The sequence below is a fragment of the Dromaius novaehollandiae genome, chromosome 6 (assembly GCF_036370855.1).
Source record: "Dromaius novaehollandiae isolate bDroNov1 chromosome 6, bDroNov1.hap1, whole genome shotgun sequence".
NCBI classification, from domain to species: domain Eukaryota; kingdom Metazoa; phylum Chordata; class Aves; order Casuariiformes; family Dromaiidae; genus Dromaius; species Dromaius novaehollandiae.
In genome coordinates this window covers 30,690,437-30,696,436 of record NC_088103.1, presented here as the reverse complement: position 1 = coordinate 30,696,436, position 6,000 = coordinate 30,690,437, and positions in this window count along the sequence as shown.

Sequence of the window (6,000 nt, the reverse complement as noted above, 5' to 3'; positions counted from 1 at the left end):
TTATGTTTTCTGCTAGCTTCTGGTTACCTCACAGCAGAGTAATTTAATCACAGTAGAAAAATAACATCTTCAGGTAAGTTCCTTTTAGATTCATGCTTTGGAACAGTCTCCTCTGGACTGCCACTTCACTGGAATTCCAGAAAGAAGTGCAAGAAACAATGACAAAACTCTTGCCAGCAGCTGCCTCCCACTTTGTGGAAAGAAGTCTTAGTTCATAGGACAGAAAACAGTATTAATACAATACCCAGGTAAATGAAAAATTAAATTCTACAATTTTAATAATTAATTTTTACTTTTAAAATAAATTAATATGTTTTAAAAGGGGCATCATAGTGAATAAGGATAAAACTAGACTTTAGCGTTAAAATTAACAATTAAAATGAATGTTTCAAGACTAGATACACAAGGCATGACACAGTTAAGAAGCTGCTTGAAAAGCAGCATAGCTGGAAAGCAAAAAGCAAGAGAGTATAAGTATGCACTAGCAATTGCAATAATAAGAGTTCATAGCCAGAACACACAGACCTTTTTTGGCTTTTAATTAGCAGCATGAAAGCTAGATTTCTGAATTCCTGGTTCTGTGGCTAATAAATAAGCACCTGAGTTTCGAAAGCGTGGAACATCTAGCAACTCCTGTTAATTTGTATCACATGGAAAAAGTTCCAGGAATCAAAGGATTCTGTGAATATAGATTGAAAGTGCAAATGTCTCGTTGCCTTTGTAACTCAGAGAACAACTTTGGCTTTGTTCATTGTACAAAGTAAATAGTTCCCTCCTTCATAGTAGCTCGTCAATTTTATTTCCCATTAAATCTGTGATTGTGAGAATGCTGCAGCCTCATTCACGTGGTCTCAGGAATAAAACTCTCTAATTATAAACCAGTTTTGGAACTGAGCACTAAGTATTAAGAAAGAGTAGCATTTCTTCCCTTGCTTGCTCTTTTTTAAATAATGAGGGGCACACTAAGAATCATTTATGTACGCTTCTTTATTTGGGGGCAAGGAAGATCTGCAACTCAGGCTACTATATTGTTATGTTCTTAAAAAAAATAAAAACTTGCTGGTATTCTCCCACAGAGAGCTAAGAATTAAGGACCGACATTACAAATATCTTTGTTTTGTTTTTATACTACGTAAACAGTACTCATAAAACAAAGAGCAAAAATTTGTGAAATTTTAGATCTGAATAATGGTTCTGGGCTTTTATATTTTTGATTTTAGGTCTGAATTATGTTTTTAGAATTGAAATGACCCTACGATCAAGCCTCTGTTATCTCAATCAGGGGTGCTAGGATGCTCTGGGTAACTGAAAAACTGATGCACTGGAAAGCTCAGTGCAATCAGAACGTAGCATCTCCACGTGGAATTAGGATGGGTCTAGCTAGACTCATTATTTCTAGATCAGTGGTATCATTACCACAGTTCTGGCTCTGTTATTGCAGGGCAGTTTGAGGGTTTCCATACTGCTCTAGGGGTTTTTTTTTTGCAGTATTGCAGTGAGGAATAATTGCAAAGAGCCATCTCAAGCCCAGAGCCAAATAAGCTTTATCAAGCTCCATTTATGTTACTAAATTAAATGCATCTGGAACTGCTCCCAGGCACTTAAGCCAGTTGACCTACCTCTGCACTAGTTAGGTCATAGCCAGAGGAAAGCAGCTGCCATTTGAGGATGTTCCCTGGCACATTTGTTGAGGAATAATTCCATGTTGTTATCAACCACTAATATGTCCTTCCTCTCCAGACAGGCTTTTATTCAGTTCAGTTGTCAGTGGACAACATTTTACTGTTTCCAGTGGGCAGCAAAAAACAAACCTGCAGATCCCTTTCTTATGGGATCAATGAGAAAAAACAGGTGACAGAAATTGAACCATGTGAGGAAGCAACCTTGCTGCAGGCCACGGTATCCCTCTTTCTCCTAAGGTGAAAGAAAAAATATATATAAAAAACCAAAAAATACGTGAAAAGAGAAAAAATGAGAAGGAAAATTAACATGTCAGGAGAAAGAGTTCTCAGTGTGAGGGTAGAAATGTTCAAATGGTGTATGCGAAAAAAGCTACTGAAAGACTGCTGGGTGTGAAGGGAGAAAAGAGAGCACATGCTGGAGGAAGAGTTCTAGTAAAGTCTTATCTGGGTCTCATAACCTGTGTCTGTGGCTCTGTGCAAGTACCATGCTGATGTAAATAACAGTTATCAAAAGACTACAGGAGCACTCTGACCTCTATCCTGCAATAAAGTCATGTGGGAACTTAAAACTAATTAAGGCTTCCCCTTGAGCTTTAAATCTAGTCTATGTGTAGCATAATGTCTTGAAGATACTCCCTCCAGAATCTGACCAGTATTTCAAACAAATAAGAAACCGCTCCACCAAATCTGTTTCACACATTGATATCAATCTATTTTATGACTGGCTTTCAGGAATCCCATCATTTGAGGAATTTGTGGATTAAATCCAACTTGTTTATTACATACGTGATATTGCACACTTTCAGGGGAGTAATCAAAATACACTATAATATTGGTATTATTAGACCCATAACATAAAATTGCAGTTATGACTTAGTATAACAGAGTATAATATACAAATTTGAAGTAAGTACTTTCACAATAAGCACAGCAAGCAAGCCAATACAGACTCATACTGTAAGCAGGAATCTTTTTCTTCTTTTACAAGGAATGTTCACAATTAAATGTTCCACAAAGGAAGATGAAAGATCCCCCAAGATAAATATACTTAAAAGTTGACACAGATGAAGATGATTCTCATGCAGTTCTTCAGATTACCCCTTTTAACATAAACACAGAGGAGCTTTTATTTTGAAAGTAATACTACCAAACAAAAGTCTATAAAGCAAAATTAACCCTTCTCTTAAAGAGATGAGAGTATAAGCTGTTATTGATATCTGTGAACCAAATCTCTGCATTTTTGGAGGGTTTGCAGATGCACACAGGAAATAGAAGAAAAAATACAAACTGGTGTAGCAAAGTGAATGCTACAGCTGATTCATCCTTGTCTGTAGATCCCAGAGGCAAAATAGGAACAGCACCATATTCTAGTAGCTGCATCGCGGAGGAGTTATTTAACAACAAAGGTAAATTCTGATTTTCAAAAGTTACATGCCAGAAGTTTTTAAAAGGCCTAAACCATATTCTGAGAAACAGTAGTGCTTATAATGTGTAGTGCTTACAAATTAAAAACATAAATTGATTTCCATCATTTACTATAATAGCTTTAATAAAATACAGAGAGTGCAAAGGATATGTTCTCATAACTTGTTTTTAAATCTAATTTAAGCTCAGTAATTATAGTAGAACTTGTGATGAAAGCCACAGATAAGCCTTCTTTTCTGTCTTTATAAAGCAACAGCTTTTGGAAAGAGCTGGACTAGATGTGAAACTTCTGGCCCTGTTTATTCAGCATTATAGTGTGTTTCCACATCCTTATGTCCCTGATGACAGAGGTGCTTTTCTATTTATGCTGTTTGTATTCAGTTTGTGCACACTGGAATTACATACACTAGTCTTTTTACTGCACAGGGTAATGTCCCTCTCTTGCCTTAGCTCATGAAAAAAGAACAATTTGACTATTGGAATTCAATAAAGAAAAAACTTTATAGCCACACAAGCTTAAATAATATAAGAAGTTAATCAAAAGTCTTTCTGCTGTAAATAGAAATAAATAGAACAAAAATATCTTTCTAGTATCATTTGTTCCTACTCAAGTTATTTTCATATTATATTTTTCCACAGGCCTATGTAGGGCCTGTAAATCCACACCTGTAGATCTATAGAAAGACTTTGACCTCATTATTTCCATTCTCTTTGCTTCACTTTGCTTCTTCGCTTTTGCCAAAAAAACACTATGATGAGAAGAGCTTTTCTCCCCTTCAGTTCTTCTTTTCTGTAAATGAAATACTAAATTCATTTTTATATGTGTATGTGTAAGTACATATAAATGTATATGTGTATGTGTATACATGTATGTAAGTGTATATATAAATTTCTATATGTAAATTGAGTTCTCTCCTACATGTCAGTGAGAGATGTGGTATAAAAGTACAGTTATCCACATGAGTTACTATTATCATCCTCATCATACTTCAGAGTTTTAAGCCACATTTAGTGAATGTACATGTACTTTAGTCACCTTTTTAACACACACACAGTGTGTAGTTACTAATAACATTATTCAGCAGGAAGTAAAAAGAAGGAGTTTTTAAATGAAAATGTAAAACAGTAAAAGGTTTTTTTGGAAAAGAGAGGAACTATATGAAATGGATAATTTACACCATTTCCTAAGAACTGCAGGAACAGTAAACTACCCAAACCTAAGACCTATGCGCTAAGCGTATCAGTGATGCAAAAGACATGCCTGTATCTAATATAAAATAGGAAGGAAAGTAGAGGTGAGCTGGAAAATAAAAAGTTTGATATCATGGAACTAAACACTGGAGAAATAACAGACTGTGATGAACAAAAACATGGTTATGATCAATAGTACATAATATGCTTTTATATAGAAATGCAAATGGGTATATTTTTATATATATATGTATACATATCTAAAACAGGAGTCCTAAAAGGTAGAATGGGTAAGAAAATCTGACAATGAGAAAGGACCTCAATATAATAGATTGTAAGAAGAAATATCTTTTTTTAAGACTATGCTATTGAAACTCAGCTGAATATTTCAGGAATACGCGATGAGACTGTCTAGATAATGGAGACGGGCGACGAGCACCACTTCTGAAAGAGTCCATGCAATCTAATGAGATAAAATCCCTGGGAACAGAAGATCACAGAAGAGAAGCACAAGTTTGCTGTCTCTGCTTGTTCTCTGTCATCATGAGCCTCTTATTCACAACAATTATACTGAATGTACAATGTCAAGTAAGATCAGAGGTAAGGAGATTTAAATAAACAATTATAACAACTCTGGTGACATTTGGAACCTTCTAAACCTTCTAGTTGTTGGTGATTTTAAACTCATTGATTCTTGGTAGAACGCTCCAGGATATTGAGAAATTGGAGCCCATGAAACTTATTTCACAATTTGATTTGTGTCTCAGAATACTGTTTTTCACTGATATCTCGAGTTGCTTTTTGGACTACCAGAGTTATCAGTCAGCATTCAGTCCCCATTATACCATTGCTTATGGTGAAGAACTTAAAAGGCAGAACATATAAAAGTTGCCACTATTAAAGGAGGTTTTTGAGAAAGTTAGGAAGCTCATCAAAAATGTCCTTGGGGTAAAAATGAGACAATTTAGACCATGACAGTTGGTATGGAAACTCATGAAGCCTAGGTGATCAAAGATAAGTAATCTGTTAAATAAAAAATAAGCAGAATAGCAAGAAAAGTATTAATTAGGTAGCAAGAGACAAGATTACTCAAGAAAAACAAATATCCTTCAGCAATCAGAAATCCAATTTTTGTGACACCAGTAAAAAGGTCTAAACGACAGGTAAAATGTAAAATAAAAAATGGGAAGATTAAGAAATACTTGAAGAGCAAACAGTTAAATTTATGAAAATAAACAAGAATTTTAAAGTATGTCAGAATAGTTTACGAGATAATTGGTTATTTTGCAGACCTCGGAACAGAAGGCATAATTAAGAAACAGCATGTTGCAGAGAAACTGAACAATTTACCTGCATCAGCCTATAATGAAGAAATTTATCTTAGAACAATTTTTTCCAGATAATAAAGATAAAATAATGCCAGTGATTAAGATGCCAGCAGAGGAGATGTTTGAACAATCTGCTAAGCAGGGACATGCTTCTAAGACTAGCTTCTATTCAGATGAGATTTCCAAAGGGTTTAAAAATGAAATAAAAGAGCCACTAAAATATATGCAAGCTGTTACAAAAACCATCTGTTATACCAGACTGGCAATATAAAATGTTACACCTACTGTTAAAGAGAGGTTGGCATGATCCTGAGCAATACCAACCTACAAACTTTCAGGGCAAGAAAAACTAACTGTAAAAATAAAATTAGAAG